Source organism: Labrus bergylta, chromosome 1, assembly GCF_963930695.1.
Source record: "Labrus bergylta chromosome 1, fLabBer1.1, whole genome shotgun sequence".
NCBI classification, from domain to species: domain Eukaryota; kingdom Metazoa; phylum Chordata; class Actinopteri; order Labriformes; family Labridae; genus Labrus; species Labrus bergylta.
In genome coordinates this window covers 23,302,577-23,323,426 of record NC_089195.1, presented here as the reverse complement: position 1 = coordinate 23,323,426, position 20,850 = coordinate 23,302,577, and the positions used below count along the sequence as shown (strand labels likewise).

Genomic DNA, 20,850 nt, shown 5'->3' with positions numbered 1-20,850 from the left:
GATACACTCCAAATTCACAGAATGAGACTAAATAAGTCCCTCCCTTACATTTCAATCATAATGAATAGATTGAGGTTAATTTAATGCTCTGAGAACAGAGGGGTGTCTAAAGCTGATTCGTTTCATCCCTTGGTAGGTCGGACTTCCCAATCTCTTGGACCTCAGTTCCTCCATGTAACTGTGTGAAGACATAAACTGTCACTGACTCTGTGTTTCTGTAGATTAAGAAATCATTTGAGAGAGTGTGGTGTCTTCTAAGAACAATGTCAAGACAAATGTCATGAATAAATGTAAGACAATATGGAACATTTTCTATAAAATGTATAAACTGACACAAGCACTGTACTGTTGTATTGCGACATAGCAACTTGATTAAGGACATATTTTAACTAAATGTAAGTAGTTTAACTATATTTGTATATATAATGACAAAACTGTGTCGACATTTTCTGCACTTCTAACCCCAAGGAGCCTAATGGTCACATGTGTTAACAGTGTAAACAAACTACAAACTAAAACTACTAGGACAAACAATAATAATCTCTGTCTTTATGAAATATACAACTGAACAAGGTATCAAAAAACAAATTGTTATTTGGTTTAGTAGTCCTCGACATATTTTGGCCTGGAATATGCTTCAGTATAACACAAACAGATTGACCAATACGGTTTCAAACCTGATTTATAATACTTTTCTTATGTTCTATAAGCTATCAGTACAAGCTATCAGTATAAAAGAGTCAGAAAGTTGGAGAAAGAGAGAGAGAGTGTGTGAGAGGGACAGAAAGAAAGAGGCATTTAAAGACAGAGAAGGAAGAAGAGCAGACAAACAGGATGTAGTCAGGGGTAAACAGAGAAAAAGAGAACGGCTGTTCTGACTGGTAGATGGACAGAAGAGTTGGTCGAGGAGTGAAGAGGTTCCTGAGAGGAGGAGAGAAAGGAGAGTAGGGAGGACAGAGCCAGACCTCTAACAAGTGATTATACTAAACCCCCCTCCTCTCTCCTCTCTCTGTTTCCCCCTCAGGGCATGGGGACAAGAGAGCAGCAGACTGACAGGGTCTCTATGTGTGTGTGCATGTGTGTTTGTGTGTGTATACGTGTATATATATATATATATATGTGTGTGTCTGTGTATGTGTGTGTGTGTGTGTGTGTGTGTGTGTGGGTGTGTGTGTGGGTGCACCCTGCCTGTTTCAGCATATTGTGCCCTCAAACACAAAAAGATGATTAGTGGGATTTTCTGTGGGCTGAACAGCATGCCTTTAAGACTGCGACAGCTGGTAAAGGATGTTCGAGATGAAATGGTCCTGGGGTCTCCTCGCAGCCATCCCGCTTGAAGAAAAGACAGAAAATAAAAACAGTTTCTGGCTAACAAACAGCGGCTCTATTGACTCCCTGTGTTACATATTCCAATGAAGCCAGCACACCTAGGTAGCTGACACTATCGCTGTGATGGACAGCTTTTGAATAAATGTAAACATATCTCCAGTTCCTTATAAAAACAAACACATTCATGTACACATCCTTGTACACTCACACACACACACACACACACACACACACACACACACACACACACACACGCTGAGGTGTCCCTTTGGCCTTGAGGTTAAGCAAACATATTGACTCTAATCAAACTAAACACTTAAAAGCCCGGCTGATATTAAAACAAGGGGCAAGTCTCTGCATTCTCTCAAAGCTCATATAAATCTAACCAACAATATCTATTTATTCCTTTATGCAATATGCCTTTAATAAACATAGTGTCAGAGGGAAACCAAATCATCCGCGCCTGAGAGCATGTAAGAAAATCAATTAAAATGAAGTCACCAAGCTGGCCGCCCAATTGTCTGTGGCAGTTATTTGATATAATATGGTTAATACTACTGGCTGGGTAAATTAACACAATTTTGTCATAGTAGACTGGGAGAGTGTGTGTGTGTGTGTGTTTGTGTGAAAGAGTGTGAGTGTGAGTGTGGGGGAGGTTTTAGGAAGGGCACTGAGCTCCAAGGGGACCTCTGGGAGTAAGAGTAACACATGAAGTAAACAATAGCAGTGGCTGACCAGAGAGGACCTCATATGCTCGCTGATTCACCAGGATGTAATTAAAGCGAAGACTCATTTTCTGTTGTTCGACACACGAGCTACAATCTGCATGCTGCCTTACACAATGAACAGTGTTTAAGCTGCAGAAGGTGAGTTAGCGACTGCTGACTTTGTACACAGACCGGATTAACGATTGGATATTGGGGGAAACATATGCTTGATCAGTGGGGACTTTTTACTTTCATATCTGTTCATTACATTTACCATCAGTGACGGTTAGCTTAGCACAAAGACTGAAAACAGCTTCCTGGCTCGGTCAAGCAGGGGAAAAAAAACAACTCCACTTGAAATGCAGAAAACGGTAATTTACTGTTTTTAAGGAGCTCACGTTCCAAACTACCCTAGTGAAAAAAGTTAAAGGAAAACATATGTCATGTAAATGTTCTTCATTATTGGGCCTGTACATGTTTCATTAAAATGTATCCTTTTTGAGAAGCATATTACTCTAACACATCAGCTGGTGCCTGTCAGCCGGGCAAACATTTTTCAAGGGCTATACGCGACAACATAAACTCACAGAAAATGTAAATGTTCTCACTTTCGCAAAAAAAAAAGTAAGTTTGAGGAGCAGACTGCTTATTGTCAGTGTTATATCGCCAGGTAATACTCAAAATCATTATATTTTATTATAATCATTAATAAAAACTCAGCATTTCATGTATGCATGTAAGAGGCATTTTACTGATGTTGTCAGTAGGTAGCACTAAATTACCTGTTACTGCTGGTTACTGAGTATGTGTTTACAATGTGCTCTTTAAACTCACAAGTCTGTGTGAATATGCCAGATAAATGAAGTGTAGTTAAAAGTTCAATATTTTGCTGCTTAGAACTTTAGAGTAGCATAAAATGGAAGTATCTCAATAGTGTACTTTAGACCTGGACTTGAGTAACTGTATTTAAGTACATTTTTAACCACTTTGAATTGATGAATATGAATTGATGAAATGAGTTTTTAATGATATCATAGAATAACAAACATGTACCATTCAGCTCCTAAACCAGTAATGTGTTCCCATTACCACTTAATCACTACCATCAATAAAAAAACGTATACAAAATAAGTAGCTGCCGCTGTCTCGTATTAACTTTAAATGATTCAGCCTGAACCCACAAGTACAGGCCTGGGGTTTGGAAGAAAAATAATTGCAATTTGATCTGTAATCACAATATTGGCAAGGCAATTAGGAATCAGATCTTCAAAATGTTCAGCACCAATATGCGGGCAAAACTTGCTTTTTTCTCCTCTTTCTGCTTTCTTGTCCCACACATTTCATTTTTATATTTACCTGTACTAACTCTCCATCTTTCTCTCGCCCCCTCTGCCACTGCCCCCACTCAGTTCTCAACCACATGGCTGGTCATTGTTGGTGGTGCACTGTACTGTGATGCATGGGCTTCAGTGGATCGTTTGTTTGGTGTCGCAGAGCGATTGATTCTGGTGGTGGTGGTGGTGGAGGGGTGAGGAAGGGGAGGGAGGCGGGCAGAGGGGCGGCGGCCAGGCCCCCCACGGCCTGCTGGGAGAAGAAGCTGAAGCCAGGCGCTGAGCTGGAGGGCAATACTGAGGGTCACAACACATTGTTCTCCCCTCTCAACCCGTCTGTAACCTGTCACACACTCGTAATGGATGGTGAAAGAAAGACTGTGGAGGAAAGAAAGAGGGAGGAAGTGAAAGGAAAAAAAGAGCAGTTCGACGTACTTTTGGATTCTATTCTGTGACGGTGACAAATGAGGGATCAATCAGGCCTTGAGACATCAGAAACAAGATGTTACCAGTGCATCTGGTTTCAGGGAAAAAAATGGTAAACCAGCAAAATATATTTCAAATCCTGCCTTTTTGTTGGTTTGGCATTAACTTTTTCTTAGTTTAACATTTTAAATCAAGCTGCTCTGAATCAAATTGGATGTAAAATACATACATCCCATTTTGATTGATCATTCCCCAACTAAAATAATGTTCAACTAGCGGTTGATTTCCATGTGATTATTCAGTATAGAATCAAAATGCAGAGGCCTGAAAGATGAACAATCTGACTCAGAAACATCACATTAACTTTAAGTTTAATTCCTAAATACAAGATCATCAATCCTGGATTCCTCAGAGCTTTTGTTAAAGTTCTGTTGTTTACAAAGTCAAATCAAAGTGTGCTTAAATTCCTGGCTGAAGGTAATGCTAACAAAAGTTGTTAACAATACAAAACAAAAAAGGAATACAGCATCAAAGTGAGCATGCTCAAAATGTTTCTCTCAACTGCACTGACAGTGAATTCAGAAGAACGTGTAGCAAATACAGAAATACCAGTTTATATGAAATACTAAACGATTTAAAATCTAAGAATATCTGATTCAGATGGGAACCAGGGTAGGTCCTGCCTAGCCTGTCTTCACTGACTGCATGTCTCTAGTCATTTTAGGAGTCAGGGTTGAAATCATGAGGAGTGAAAGTGCCAATAAGGATGTAATTACTAATAATACCAAGTTGACTGAACCTGACCATTATCACTATCATTATTACATTCCTTTAAGGCATGACAGTTGTATCAATAAATAAGTAAAAACTTTATATTCATCGTTCTCAAGCTGCCAACAGCAGACTGACTTTTTAAACCATTGACAGGCTAAAAGGGATTCACTAAAAACAAGTGGACTCGGCTAGCACAGAGAGCAGGTTGTAAAACAACATCAGTTCAGTTCTTTTTCCGAGGATCAAAAGGTGATGAAAGCTGAACAACCACAGACAGATCTGCAGCTCCTGAGAGTTTCCCCGACACAACACGTCTCATCAGCAGCCCTGAAATGAAGACACGGAACAGGACGCTGGATGACAGAGGCTCCCTCGGTATGTGTGAGTGTGTGACTCTGTACAGCTGTGTGTGTTTGAATGTGTGTAGGGTAACTTTGGCTCAGCGATGTGCCACAGCTTCAAGGTCCAGTGTTCCACGTCTACATCAAGGAGGAAACGGTGTGTTCGACATGCAAATGGTAGCAGATCAGTGAGGCCGGAGCTCTCATGTGAGCTGCTGAACAAAAAAAAAAAAGAAAATCCCTACAGCCCAGACATTTCAGAGAACGACAATATCTGTCAGATTGTGTGACATGACTCACCAAGATATATCACGTGGATTTGTGTGCAAATATGAAGTCCAGCTTTCTCTTCCGTTCCTCTTACGCAGGATATCCTACACGTGGGGTTGGGCGTTTTCTGATTCCTGTCCATCTGAAAGGAGGGGGGAAACAACACAAAAGGCAAAGAGGCTTAATTAAGACACTTTAGTGAGCGATCACAGTGGGCAGATGGCTTTCTGTAGTGGATCCAAGCTCAACCACAGGACACTGTGAAGTTGAAAAGAAGTGCCAAGGGGGCTCTGCAAGTGGGCTTCCCCTGCTCACCAGCCAAACAGGGCTGAGGGTTGGGGCGGGGGGGGAGGATAGATGGAAGATATAGGGATGAAAAGGAGACCACTCGGCTTCCTTATATCGAAGGAAAATGCATCCTTCATGATCCTTTCAATCAAAACGCACAGCACTATTTCAAAAACATTACAAGTTATTTTCAATACAAGTTGATTTCATTCGATAAAACCCAACTACAGCTTAAATGTTTATACTACATAAGTGGAATTTGCAGAGTTTGGTTAGAAAAGTAAAACAGAATAACAACAGAAGCAGACAATTATCATAGTTTTTTTTTTTTTAAGATTTTTTTGGGGCCTTTATTTTAGAGATAGGACAGTGGAAAGTGTGGGAAATCAAGGAGAGAGAGAGAGTGGGGACTAACATGCGGGAAAGGAGCCACTTGTCGGATTCAAACCTGGGCTGCCCGCATGGAGGACTATAGCCTCCGTACGTGGGGCGCGCGCGCTAACCACTATGCTACCTGCACCCCATATCATAGATTTTTCTTTAAATGTAGTCTTACACTTTCTTGCTTTAATCTACTGAAAATGTTTTTAAAATGTTGGGCACAAATAGGAGAGGTGTTCTGTGGCACTGTGAGGGTTAAGGGAAGGTGTGTTCAGGATTGACGATGGTTAAAGGCTTGTTCACAAAAAAGGGTTCAGGACGTGGAGAGGGAGAGATTTGAGGCATTTTCAGTCTTCATCTTTGACTCATGGCACAGTGGGATATTGGATTAAAATAGACATCCTTGTCGGACAGGGTTAGCACTCACAATGGCTGTCGTCACTGCTCTCCCTTTACGCCCTGTAAGACAGTGTGGCGTGTCTCATTTCTAGCTCAGCGTGTTTGTCAATCCTCAGCTGGCCTGGCTCCAGCAGCACACAGATCAGAGGATTATGTAAGCTGGAGGGGCCTTGAGCTAAGTGTGCTGAGAGCTACTCAGAGGTGTGATTTGACAATCTACGTGCCAAAGCATCGCCCAGCCCCTCCATGCATGCAGTAGATGTTAGCGATCACATATCTAGAGGGGCAGACGGAGACAGAAAGAAAGCAAAACCCAATATTTTTGTTCTGTTTACTCTCAGCGCTCTCCTTCTTCTTCTTCTGGTTCTCCTCCTGTGTTGCTGTTTCATTTATGTGAGTTGAAAGGAGGCGGGAAGAATAGAAGATAGATAGAAAAAGGTATAAAGGTGTGATTCATCTTCCAAGAAAACTGAGCTCAGACTGTAAAGAAGATTTTTTGATGGCATCGTGGCAGACATTAAACAGCGCAGATTGCCAGCAGCTATTCATTTTTTTCTCCACTGTTATAACAAGACTAAATTATCATGGCCTCCATCAAACAGGTCAATCAAAATAAATATTATAAATCTTCACAAACATGATCATTTAAACCAAGCTGCTATTATTATTAGTACTGTTTAGATCGTCAGTTTAACAATAAAATAAGTCCAAAATAAGTCGAATAAGTCCAAACAAGTTCATCATCATATATCTGATTGTTCGAGCCATTCTTATATTATTTTCACCCTTTGAATAATGATATACACAACATTTGATGAACATGAATGTTCAAAGACACATAAAAACTACACTTGGATTTGAGGAGGAGGCGGAGAGGTGTGGACAGCGAAGCAATGAGGAGGCAGAGTTAAATGTGGTATAGAGAATCTAATGTTTATAGGGATGCCGATCGTTAGGCATATGATCAGGATTATAAATATACTGATGATATAATGTAAATACAAACAGCTTAATGCCTCCAAGAGCAGAACAAAATGCCTTCCATGTCACTCATTTTAAACAGTCCGATTTTACAATGCGCGGACTCACTGATCCCCGAATCAGACCTAAATACAGAGGCCGACAAGGGCAACCGAACTAAAAGGGCTGAAACGACATACATTAGGAAAACGTGCAGCAAATTCAGAAATGATATTCATTCAAAAGCAGATGCAAGTGTTGATAAAAAATGATCAAAAAGACAAAAAAAATCTAAATTAAGCAAATTGTGTGAATCCAGTGTTCTACAGTAGTGCTACTCATACATGCAGCTATAGTGCCAGTTGTAGAGCTAACTGAGCTCCGTTGCTAACCCCTCCCCCCCTTTACTTGAAAGCAGCCATTTGGGCTTTGGACCGTTGGCTGGTTGGACCCCTTATGCCAGGAGGTTCGAGTTATGCAATCTACCGGCAGTCTGTAGTCCATTGCCCGCGCCCGGCGTAGAGCTTACAGTATCGTTAGATGAACAACTAATTTAGCAGAGCTATCGTTCAAACAGACACCATTTCTCGAAGCTGTGTATGTGATAAAGTTGTGTTTTTGTACAGTGTGCAGCGTTGATTATTATGTGGTCTGATAATAAATTAACTTCCTGGTCTCACTCCTACATAGGATATTGTCCATCTTCAGAGACCTGAGCAGGGGTATGGTGAGAACAGCCTCAGGAAAACTGCAGCCAAACCACTAAAATGCGGTCTTCTATAAAGCCTAAATCAAAACATTTGGTTTTGGGAGTGTTCGGCGGAACACCGAGACAAGTTGCCCCTCCCTGCAGGCCTTATAACTCAAAAAAATGATGGTCTACAACCCAAATGACCAATGCCGAGTAAAGGAAATGAGCAATTGAGGTAATGTTAGCAATGGTGGTAAGTTAGCATTGCAGCAAGTGCCTGCTCCATGCATCCCGCCAGAACTCCCACTCAGATTTCTTATCCTGGTGCAAGTCAAGGTCCAACTCTTTACAGTTGGTTCAAGTAAAATTAGAGTAAAATTGTATCTCATGATGGTATGGATAAACAAATGTCATGAAAACATGTCTGCTTGGAATTTAAAAGGAGGAATCAATCTTTAATCTACGGAAAACTCTTGGATAAATAAAGGTTCAAATAAAACCTCTCAGACCTTTAGCCGCGTAAAGCATTCTGTTTTTCACTTCTTACTGTGGGTGAGCATCTGAATGACTTATACCTTACATTGTCCAAAACAAACCATAAAGGCTATATTATAGATCTGCATTTATGTATGATGATGCATTGTTTGTTGATAGAGAATGTTTGGTGTGGCTTGAACCTCTCCCCTTGAAGTTTTTTTTTTTTTTTTTTGCAGTGACAAGCCCCTGAGCTGTGGATGAATGGATGAACATGGGCATCGGCAGCCCTGCCAGCGTGGTGCCCGATCCTTTGAAACAACCGAGGTAAACGTATGCAGCGTGCTATTTTCATCCCTGCGTGGCTGTCAATCTAAATCTGCCTCTCCAACTGGTCATTTTTATCACTTGCCAAAACTGCCAACCGGTGATAAACTTTTAAGCGAGTTTTTTAAATTCCATTTCCCTGGAGTCAAAGCGAGCAGGAGTCAGCCAGAATTTGCAATGAATTGCCCAGGGGCAAAAATGTTTTGTTTTCCCCCCTGCACCCACTTGCACAGAAAAGAAACAAATAAACTGAAAAAGAAAAGAATATGGTAAGAATCAGACTCAGACAGAGGGGCGAGCCTGCAAACATCTTAAAACACACGTAGAAACACACACAGTGCATGCGACACACTAGAAACTATCTATCCATCTATCTATCCATCCATCCATCTATCCATCTATCCATTTATCTATCTACCTATCTATCTATCTATTTCTCTATCTATCAGGATGGAAGAATCAGGCGGCAGTAATGGCAAGGCAGCACTTGTTAGAGAGGTAATATCAGGGTATAAATAAATCCTCTGTATCACAGATGGGGGAAAGAAAGAGAGTGAGCATAAAGAGAGCCATCCATCAGTCTCCCAGGGGAGCGGGACAAATTAAAGCCCATAAAAGGGCCTCATTACTGGGGGCAGCTCTCCTGTCTCGGCCTCCCTCATCCTTCCACATCACCTCTCTAGCTCTCCCATTCTCTCTCTTTCTCCTTCTATTTCTTTCTCTCTCTCTCTCACACACACACACACACACACACACACACACACACACACACACACACACACACACACACACACACACACACACACACACACACACACACACACACACACACACACACACACACACACACACACACACACACACCACACACACACACACACACACACACACAACACCATAACTACCACCACCATCACTATCAGGGGGAAATTATACACATAAAACACTAAGGAATCCAGTGCTGCTGCTAATATGTCCATATGACAATGTCCACGGGCACTCGCTGATTCATTCCACACTATCGCAGCGAGCACACATACACACACGTTCTTTGCATATTGTATTTTAATTGATTGTTATAGCAGGTGATAAAACCACTTTACGACTATTTTCCTGCTCTGGTTAGAGCACCTTTGATCATCCGGACTTAAGAGGCCTTAAACATTTGCATTTTAATTATTTTTACTTAGTGTCATGGAAAGGTGCAAAACACAGAGCATTCAAACCTTTTTACAAACAGGAACACTTAATGAAAGGCTCATATTCACATATATTGTACATGTAAAAAGTCTTATTCTGGACTAAGCCTAGTTGATGGGCCAATAATGCTGCTGGGGGCAAGTGAAAAGCTCATCATTTTTAGGTCGCAGTCAAATGGAGAATAACATCCTCAAGTTTTGATTTAATTTAAACACAATATCTAATAATAAAAAAACCTACGCTGATCGACACCCCATGATAAGCGTGATTGAACATTTGAATGAATGCATGTTCCAGCTGTGCAAATAAAAACATGGAAAAGGAGAAATTGACATTGAAGTGAGTGACTGTGAAGGCTGAGTCTTAACAGCTCGGGATGTGGAACTCTGTTGACCCATAGTTTCCGTCTAATTTTGTGTAGAAGAAAATTGCGATATGAGTCAGTTCCAATTGCACCATTTGGCCCGGGGAGGGTTGAGCAGGGTCCAAAATTAAGGTTATGGTCTATCTGTCAGTGGCTTACCAGCCCCAATACGGCCACAAACTGTTTGGTACAATGCCACTAAAAACCTTTATCAGAAATGAACAAATACATTTACTCTAGTACTGAACTTATTGTGGTATGCTTTTGTACTTGTTCTTAGGGCTGGGAAATTAATCGGAAATTAATCGAAACCGACATTCAGAAACTATAACCGAAGTAATCTTGTCCTTGTCGATTATTTCGATTATTCAGCGACATGGAAGCAATGTCGGTCGTTTGGACACATTTTGTCTTTAGAGCAGACGACACCGAACAAATATAAGTAAAATGTAAACACTGCGGAAAAACTGTTTGCAAGAAATGCAAGTTATTCATTTTCTACTGTTTTAAAGAGCCCATATTATGCCCTTTTTGGGGTTCCTACTATGTACCTACTTTTGTACGTTCACAATAGTGTCTGTTTTCATGTACTGCTCCTCCTTGCTCCCTCTCCGCTCTGAGTCCGTCAGCTACACTCTGTTGAGCCCACACTGTTAGACCCCACGTGGGCCAAGTCTGCTCTGATTGGTCTGTCGATCCGCTTTGTCGTTATTGGTCAGTTGCTCAGCACGCGTCTCGGAAATTTCAAAATGAGCTGCAGGGCTTGCCACAACGAGCCAATGGGCTTAGATCAGTGACCTCACACTGACAATGACGTCGGACTGACAAATTTTTATCGAGGGGGGCTAGAACCGAGCGTTACATGCGGCTAATGCTACAGCTAACAGGAGGACGTAGGAGAAGCCGCGTTTCCGTGGACTTTGAATTTTTGCACATAGATGTGCCTAAACATGCACAGGACACTTGGAAAACACACTAAAGAGCATATAAAACCAGAAAAAGCATAATATGGGACCTTTAAAGAAGTTCATTTCTACTTAACTACTAACTCAAATGTGTTGTTTTCATTTCAAGCGATGCTTTGATTTCAGTTTAAAATATTCAATAAATAACCACAAAATAGTTCATCAGATATTTGCACTCTTTCATGAAAAAATATATCCCAGCTTTAATAGTTGAGCATATTTACAGTAGAGAACATGTCAGTGAACTATGAGGGCAAAAAAACAACAATAAAATAATCGTTCATTAATGGTAATCAAGGTTAAATGTTCGATTCATCGTGATGTTGATTTGAGGTCATATCGCCCAGCCTTACTTGTAATTGTACATGTCTATTTGTAATACTTTTAGTCACTTTTTCATGGAAAGTAGAGCATCTTTCTGGCTAAAGATTAAATAGCAGCGCAGGCTGTCTCTTTACTTTTACAGGAGGAAGTAGGGCACTAAGTAGAGGAAGCCAAAAGGTCCACCAACTCACCAACTATCATTTCACCTTTCTAAAAGTTGCTCAATTTGTAATCTGCTAAGTTTCATTTCAATGTAAACTTGCACACAGACTGATGGATGATGGGCTTTACTAAAAAGAGGGGCTGTGAATGAGGCGACGGTGGACAGAGTTTTTGCATAAACACAATGTGGTGCCCCACCTCCCTAATTTGATTTGTGAGTGGTAATTTTGGAGAGACAAGGCAACAGAAAGTGGAAAAGCCAAAACATGTATGTTTTTTTTCTCATTAACATGACTGAAAACCATTGTGTAGACTTAGAAACGCCTGCCTCCACATAGAAACGAGAACGAGGGTGAGGAAGAAAAGAACGACCTGTAATGAAAGAGATAAGCAGGGAGGCTGAGGAAAGCCGCCCTGGGACCGTTAGTACAACCAAAGCCCCACTGGCTTTTCCACCGCTCCAAAACACCACCACCAACCCCCGACTTTCTGCCTCAGAAATTAGCCTACAGACTAAGTACAGAGTTATGTGGGGCTTCTTTTTTTTTTTATTCCAGGCCGCGTGTAAATAAAAGAAATTTGCCATCAATGTGGGCAAAAGTGTGTGCTGAATCCCATGAAATCCCTGACATGAATTATTGACAGTGTGATGGGACTGAGGGAATGTTGTGTGAGTTGAAGCCTGAGAGTAAGCATAGTTAGGAGAAGCTTTAATATAATATCTGTTTCTCTGTCTGTGTGACGTCTAACAACACCCATCAACAACCCCAAACAAACTAGCATCTATAACTTTTCACCTCGTCAGACACAGCATGTACACACTGACGGCGACACCTAAATAACCCCAAGTTGGGTAACCAGGGGTCATGTAGGGCACAATTCAAACTAAGAGAAACTCTGTGCCTGTTTACACTGAGAAAACCTTGTCACATTACTCTTTGACATTTTGTATTATGGCAGCCTGAAATGAGAAGTGTTGATGGGATCTAAATCAGAGAAAGCTAGATGAGATGGTACAACTCTTGAGGGGATTCATTTCAGCATCCACCCGCGGAGACGCTAGAAAGAGGCCTGTGTAACATCTCACTTTATTTTCCTCAACGCAATGTGAGGCCCCACTTTCTACTTTTGTCTTTCAGCTCAAATTCACACACAAACTGCATACTCAATGATTATTTGCATTAAATTATTAATATGCCAATGGTAACTGCGCTGGGCTTTGGAGTCGGTGCAACCAGCGCACATTCTTTCAAGATGAACATGGCAAGAAGGAACTTCAGAGCTGGTAGCCCTCATTTAAATCAAGTAAGAAAAGAAGACACTATTGATTCCATGCTCTCTCCCCGCACATTGGTTTGGCTTGCCTTCCAAAACATTATTTTTTTGCAAAGGGGGGTCCCCATAGAGCTCAAAACAAAGAGGACCGACTTGTTTGAGGGTAATTCTCTTGTGTGCAGCGTGAGGAATGCACTAACAAGAAGGAGCAGATAAGAATAAAAAAAGATGTTGCAAACTTCATAGTTAGTTGGGAAGCTTCTACCTATGTGGCCGCCCAATCAGGGACGCAATATCAACAATTCAAACAACAGCAGCAGGACATCCATTTCTTTAAAAACAATGCCTTATGCAGACGTCTCGTCAAGATAGCTGTGATTTCCAAAAATATGGGCGCAAACTTCAGGTGTTAAAAAAAAAAAACATTCACGCATCAACATGCCAGTTTTTGTGATTTAGGCACTTCATCACTTTTCATTTCATCACTTTTCATTTCATCAATTTTCAAACACAATATGCATCTTCCAAATAATGTAAAGTTTGAAGGTATGGTAGGAGACAAAGAAGAGTGAGACTCGCTCGGCTCACAATCAGTTGAAAAGAGAAAAAAGAAAAAAAGACACAAACTGCAGAGTCTAATTGATGGTGCTGCTGTGACTGCTGCCCTTCACAGAACAAGAGCTTATTATTTGCCCGCTGATGACTTGACGCAGTTTGATCTGCACATACCCGATTGCAGGGCGCTTCTGCATCTGGGTTTTGTTTATGGATTGACTGATCAAAGGGCCCCCGCATGTCTCTTTGTTTGTTTCATGTACACACACAGACGGACAGTTTGGCTTTTATTAACTGCACTGTGAAAATTGTAATTTTTGAGTCCATTTGATAAACACGGAGTAGATACATAAAACACCTGACCTCGACTTACTGCGCTCTGCTGTATTTTCAGAAAGGAAAAACACAAGTTTACACTGTGGACTGCGGGATCATAGACGCTCCACACGGTAGGTTCATGTGTTTCTGATAAGAAGAAACTTAGTGATGGTGACTTAGTGATAAATAAAAGATATTTTGCTACAGTACCACAGAAGTAAATACAATCACAATTGCAAAAAGAAAGAAAGAAACTCCAGTAAAAGAAAAAACTACATTTAATGTAGCTGAAGTCTTTTTCTTATAGCTCTGTTCTAGTAAGAACTGTACTCTCAAGGTAAACGGGTGCGATCAGACAGGTTATACACAAGCCTACATTTCTTATTACAACTTCAACTATATGGTTTAGATAATATTACCATCCTTTGTTATTGTTTTAACAATAAGCATGACTAAATTTGACTTGCTTTTTTTTTTTGCCAACGCTCCTGCTTTCGCTCATTAATTAATCATTTTTCAGAAATTTGTGTCATCATTGATATAAAAGGAATGATGGCCAACTCTACCAACATAATAAAGAAGTTGTATTTAAGCAGTATTTTTGTTGAACAAACAACGTAAGAAACCGGTGTGAAAGGAAGGTGACTCATTTTTTTTACCGTATATTTTTGGTTTGATCAAAAACTCTGTAAAACACACTAAAACTATTTCATTCAGTCAAACATTAATTACAAGTTTAAAACTCTCAACCCTAAAGCCCATGAAGTCCTTTTGGGAAAAAAAAACGCTTTTAAGCTTGCATAGATAAATTATTTGTTTGCATTTGCCCATCATCACAAGTATAAATATAAACAACTGAGCATGCAGCTTCTTTCTGAGACACACACACACACACACACACACACACACACACACACACACACACACACACTGTACATCCACTGTGTCTAGTACAGCATGAATACTGCATGTACAGTATGCTTAAAACACATACGGTTTACTGAGGATCACAACCTACAGATGCTTCCTGCTGGCAGAGCTTTGGGGATCTGCAGAGGCTTGATTTGTACATGTGGCACTTCATAAAGCATTTACCAGTCAACATTCGTGTGAACTGTATATTCACGGGGAGAAAACGCTTGATTGATGGGAAGAAGAGTTTGACGATGATGAAGAGAGCAGAGGGCAAAGGGATTGAGCCTCAGCCGCTGACAGCTGGTTAAGCTGTGTGTGAGTCGGTAAGATATGTGTGCATTTATTCATACACACACTATGTATTCTGTGGAGCTGTGTGAGTGTGCGTCTGTGTGTGTGTGTGTGTGTGTGTGTGTGTGTGTGTGTGTGTGTGTGTGTGTGTGTGTGTGTGTGTGTGTGTGTGCCTTGGTCCAGGTCATTAGAGGCCGCTTGCTGTGTCCTGATTTGTGCACTCACAGTATGTGAACGCAGCAAGGGATCGATTAGCACTTTGTGTGGCATTTCACACAGGTCTCATCTCTCTACCTTCATTTCCTACTGCCACTGGATCTAATCTGTAATATATACGGTGTGTGTGTGCATGCGTTTGTGTGCTCGAGTGTGTTTGTCTTGCACAAAGAGGCGGAGAGATAGTGAAGCAGTGACCTTTTTTTGTGTAAGAGTTGTGCTACAAACAGGTTGAGATACAACAGCAAGGGGCTAAATGTGAGTGTGTAAAAGTATATTTTATGTAATGAACATTTGTTGTGAGAAAAATGGCGTCACTACAGGTCCAACACAAAAACGAAAATAAAAAAGGTTGTTGACAACGGGCAATAACCACTCACGGTAACTCATTAAACATTTGCTTAGCCAATTCAATATTATCGGTACAGAGTTAAACACCTTTAAGTATTGTAGTCCTTAAGATAGATTGAATGAGATTTTGGAAAACTATGAATTTCTTTTATGTATATTCATATCATATAACATATTTTCATTCATAGGTTTTGAAAAGTATTACGACACAATTTCAAATGTTATTAAGGTTGTTTTTTAAGAGATGATATAAAATATCTGACTTGATAATGATTATTAATTCTACCAAGGCGACACATGGCAATGTCTCATAGCAAAACACTGATACCTGACTTGTTCTCACTTTGACTTAGATTACACTCACTGGTAGCACTCACCTATTTTTTTGATAGTTAATGCTATACATGACAATTAACCTGAAAGTTGCTGTTTTCTGGGGGGTTACTTACTTTAAATAACCGCTTGGTGCATTGACCAGGATACTCATACAGTACCCAATACACCTTACCACATTTTGGGCAGTATTGGAGGCTGATATGGATACTGTCATTAGAGTGACTAATTCTGTTCAGGCATAAATGGATCCAAAAGACATTCATCTCAGTTTCTGCATTTTTTACTTTGCAAGTCCTCAACAGTGCCATAATGAAGCTTCACCATTACTACACCATTGTACTTTTACATTGAACCCCATGATAATGTGTCCCAGTGCGTGAATTTACATTGAGTCACAACATTGTGGAAGAATGTTGTAAACCCGTTATATTACAGAGCGCCCCTGTTATGCCTGTTACTATCTCAGATGCAGAAAAAGGTGTAACAGTTGTGTAGTGCTTTGAATTGGCAATATGTAAAGCGTGTCAGTCAAATACTTGATTAAATACCAACTCATCAAATGCTACTTCCTCCAGCAAACTGTTGAGCTAAGTTTTCTATTCAGAGAAGAGTTACCAAATACACACAGGACTTTACACATTGCACTTATTATGCCCTGCCCCACTAACCCAAGCACAAGATTTCCATCTCATTAGTTCCATTACATATGGAGTAGAAGGCACAAGGTCCGGTCAATGTTTACGAAATGACAATAGCTTGTAGACATAGACGATTTTGCGCTCCAAAAAGTGAAGTGTCCACTCCAGGAGGTAAGAGGAAAATCAAGTGTGTCTGCTCAATTAACACTCACTGCTCTGTTTACATACACGCATCCAAGTTGAATGGCCCTCAACGCACTGCAAGGTGCTCAGGAGGCCAATGGAAGCACCAAGGGGTGGAAAGCTGAAATCAGCATCACACGCACAGAAAAGAAAAATCTGGCTGAAACTACACAAGAAACAGAACATGTCTTTTAATGAAGCAACCGTGGTCCTCGGTCATAATTTTCAAAGAAGCAGCTAAGATTAAAGTCAAAGGAGCCTCCCAATGGCTTCAAGTCTGCACTGCTTTGAAAAATACCCCCAGTGTACAAAGCCCCACCCCCCCCCCCCCACCCCCCAACACCCCTCCCTGCATCCTCCTCCCACCCCATCTTTCTCTCTTTCCCACTCTTCTTGCTCTATGTTTCTCTTTCTTTTCAAACAACTGGAGCTGCACTTTAGCCACCAATTCTCGCCCCTGATCCCATCATTAAAAAGGCTCAGGCAGAACAAGGGCTTTTTCTTACGTGTGTGTGTGTGTGTGTGTGTGTGTGTGTGTGTGTGTGTGTGTGTGTGTGTGTGTGTGTGTGTGTGTAAGGCAGAGAGAGACAGACAGAGACAGGCTGACAGACCTGGGCCTGCCGAGCGACGCGGCGCTCACTCTTTAAGTGCAACAGACACCTCCTCTCCGACTACAGAACTAACAGTGTGCCACGCGCACGCACAATAGGATGAATAATTTATCGGCCTGGGGCTTCACGTGTTAAGAACAGAGGAGGCGTGCCAGTAGCGTTTTCACTTCAAATTTGTATTGTCTTTAGTCTCCGCCAGCCATCTACATTTCTAACACCTGCCTCAGTCAGATGTGCGCCGGTGCACTAGCCCCGAAACTATCTTTCATCTCGCACACACTGTTACTGGAAGAAGAGGAAAAAAACACACACTTTCAAGAGATCATTATCTAGTAGGGAAACCAGGACACAAGTTCGATAGCTTCCCCTCACTTCCTCCCGCCTCCACCAGCAGCAACCTTTGTTAGATCGTTTCAACACCTGCAACGTTTTTCAAAACCAGAGTGGGGGCTCGTCACTCGCAAAGGGGTTTTTGCACCTGAACTGCAGAAAAATGTAAGGTTTATTTCAAGTCTAAACATCATATTCAACGCACGAGTAAAAGTAAAAATAATCGGCTCACATCAACAAAGGCCCAGATGACTAAACTGTCGTTGCATGTGCAGGTTTGAAATCGCTGGACGTATGTAAGACAAATTATTTGAAACTGATGACGAACAATCCTCAATTTGTCTCTGTCTTTCACAAAAAGTAAGAAAGGATAATCATGAAAATGTCTACGTAAAGGGCTGTAAATGTACCTTGTGTAAACATTTTATGGCAAAAGTACTTTAAGGTATTAATTCTGGATCTTAGATTAAGCCAAAAGCTTATTTTGTGAGCTCTTTTGTACAACTATGGCATAAAGTCAAGACTTCAATATACAGGAACAAAAGTGACTTTGTGAAACAGTTGCCTGATAGAAGTCTGGGAAGACCTCGGATAAAAAAAAAAAAGGCTAGAATGTCTCTATAGAGCTTAAATCATATGAAAAATATGTGATGATTTGAAGGAAATTATTTAATGTACAAACACATGCTGAATAAACATCCGTCATTTGATGAACAAATGAGCATCCTGTTCCTGACATGTCTACTGCCTTTGTTTAGAGCGTCAAGAAGTGAGTTTGAAAGAAAAGCAACACATCTAATGTTTTTTACTTTCCCTTCATGTTTTCAACCATGCCGGAAAAAAACAGGAATCCTTGACGAGTTAGAGTCAATACTTTAGCCCATCGTTACCAAACCAACAAGAGCCGATTTGGTTTTTCAGAAGAGGGTCCATTATCTTCTCTTACTTTTTGGAAAACTCTCTGAAATTCATTGAAAACCTTTTTAAACTCTGCAATTTCTTTCTTTCGACTTCTTATGTTTGATTTTCTTTAGTCTTTTTGCAATATTTTCACATTTCTCTCAACCTCTATGGATGTTATATGACAAGAAAACCGCTTCCTTTGTTTGAATTTGTCTATATAATGAATTGTCTATCACATATTTGCTTCTATTTGTAGCTAAACATGAGGAAACAGCTAACTTGGTTCACTCCAAATGTACTTAAAGATAGCTACCCTCATCTCTAAAGCTCAAATTTCAAAACATTAAACTTTTGGTTTATTGGCCGTAGGCAGTGACTTCCTGAAGCCTTGTCAGATGTGAAAGTGGTATCAAACTTTTAGCAAGAAAGTGAGTTAGGTTACTCTCAAAAGTCCTAACTATTCCTTAACCTTAAGGTAGGCTGAAAAAGTTCTCTCTGAAAGAGTCTAACAAGTTCCATCACTGCCTTGACTTGCCTGCCAAGCTGTTCATAACTATGTAATGTCCTCATGTATTATGAAGACCTGGCCGCGATTGAACACGGCACAGTCAAAAACAACAAGTGATCAAAGATCCTGAAGTTGACTGAAGACGAATCGAGATGGCTTGACCTTAAACATATTTGGGCTCCCTGTTGGACTTTAGAACCAGTAAACAGTCGTGTAATATTAAACACAGAGGACGTCAAAGGGCTCTTATGTTTGCTCCTCTCTGCTGTGCATTGGGATGTTTTGCCCAGGGTCGGCGTCCAAACATTATGACATCACTCAGGACCCGAGCAGGAGTCTATCAAAGGCGCTGCGGCTGTGTATCGTATTCATCAATGGAAAATATTCATATGCATATAGACCCTCGCCACCTTGGAGGGGAAGCATCGCCTTTTAAAAGTCAGAAATCCGCTGGCAACACATGAAAAGTTACAAAACATCAAATAAGGCGCTGGGAAATGAAAATTAAAAATACAAAAACGCTGGGGCGAAGGGGAAGACGTGGTAAAAAAAAAAAGAAAAGAAGAGGAAATAGTTTTAAAGAGTAATGATTGAGCTGCGCCTGATTAATCAGCGATGGCGTTCGTGGGTTACTGTCCAACATTACTTTTGATTTAGCGAGCTGGGTGATCAATACAAAGAGCTTGGGGGGGTCTTTCTAATTAAGGTAATTCATGGTTTGACTTACATGGGTGAATTACAAATTGCTTTGTACATGTAGATACACAACATGTGCAATTTTAATCAATTAAGGTAAGTTTGCCAGTTTTATGTATTGTGCATCAGGACCTTTAGTTGATGGGCTTCTAACATGTTAAACTATTAACTACAAGTTAGACTTGATTACACCATAACACCACTACAAGAAGCGACCGAATGTCCTAATACACAAATGAAAGTCTCATCATTCCATCCATTAAATGTGAAGGGCTCTTTATGCTCGATGTCTTAAAGGTACAGTCTTTGCCTTTGTTGTGTTTAGTTTATTTTAACTAAGGTTTTATGTTCATGTTTGATTTGACACTGTTTGGCTGCATTACATGTTGAAGCATAAACTCTTACCACAACTGTTTAAAGCATGGATCTTTGAACTACATACTTGTAGATGTTAAGAAAGTTTCATCTTTTGGATTCCAGTTTTCTTCATGCATTCGTGTGCAGCAACCTCATGTCCATAAGTAAATATAAAACATTGTTTTGGGTTGCTGTAGTCATTCCTTCCACTTCCCCCCCAACATTCCTTCTCTTTTTTTTTTTTTTTTTTACATGTTTTTAATATAACCATGAATTAAACCCCAGCTCTTTTTTAGTAAAACAAAATGGATAAAAATTGATCCAGAGTTGAGGTGATGCTGAGGTTCTAGCAAAAGCCGTCATTCCAATAAATGCTTTTCTTTCAAAATTCTAAAGTGAACTAGAGACAACAAGCGCATCTTAGCTCAATATAAATGATATTTTACGGAGACAAAGACCAATGAATGATGTCATGCATTGGAATAGCATTTTCTCCATACCAACTATGTTCAGGAGCAATTATTATAAACATGACTTCCAATGAACAGTAAGTTTATTATGGTGAGTTTAGTTTTAGACACAGATCTGACAAAAAGTGTTTAATTGCAACAAAGAGATAAATCCAACGTTGATCTCCAGTACAAAAAGGGGTGA

General features: G+C 40.4%; 1 long non-coding RNA gene across 1 annotated transcript in view; it reads right to left on the bottom strand.

The window, feature by feature from the left end:
• LOC114918949 (uncharacterized) overlaps positions 1 to 20,850 on the bottom strand; it is a 197,576-nt gene that overhangs the window by 74,403 nt on the left and 102,323 nt on the right. The window contains exon 3 of the long non-coding RNA XR_003807450.2: positions 5,209 to 5,320. This is a non-coding gene — a long non-coding RNA (uncharacterized lncRNA). The remainder of the gene's footprint in view (positions 1 to 5,208; positions 5,321 to 20,850) is intronic.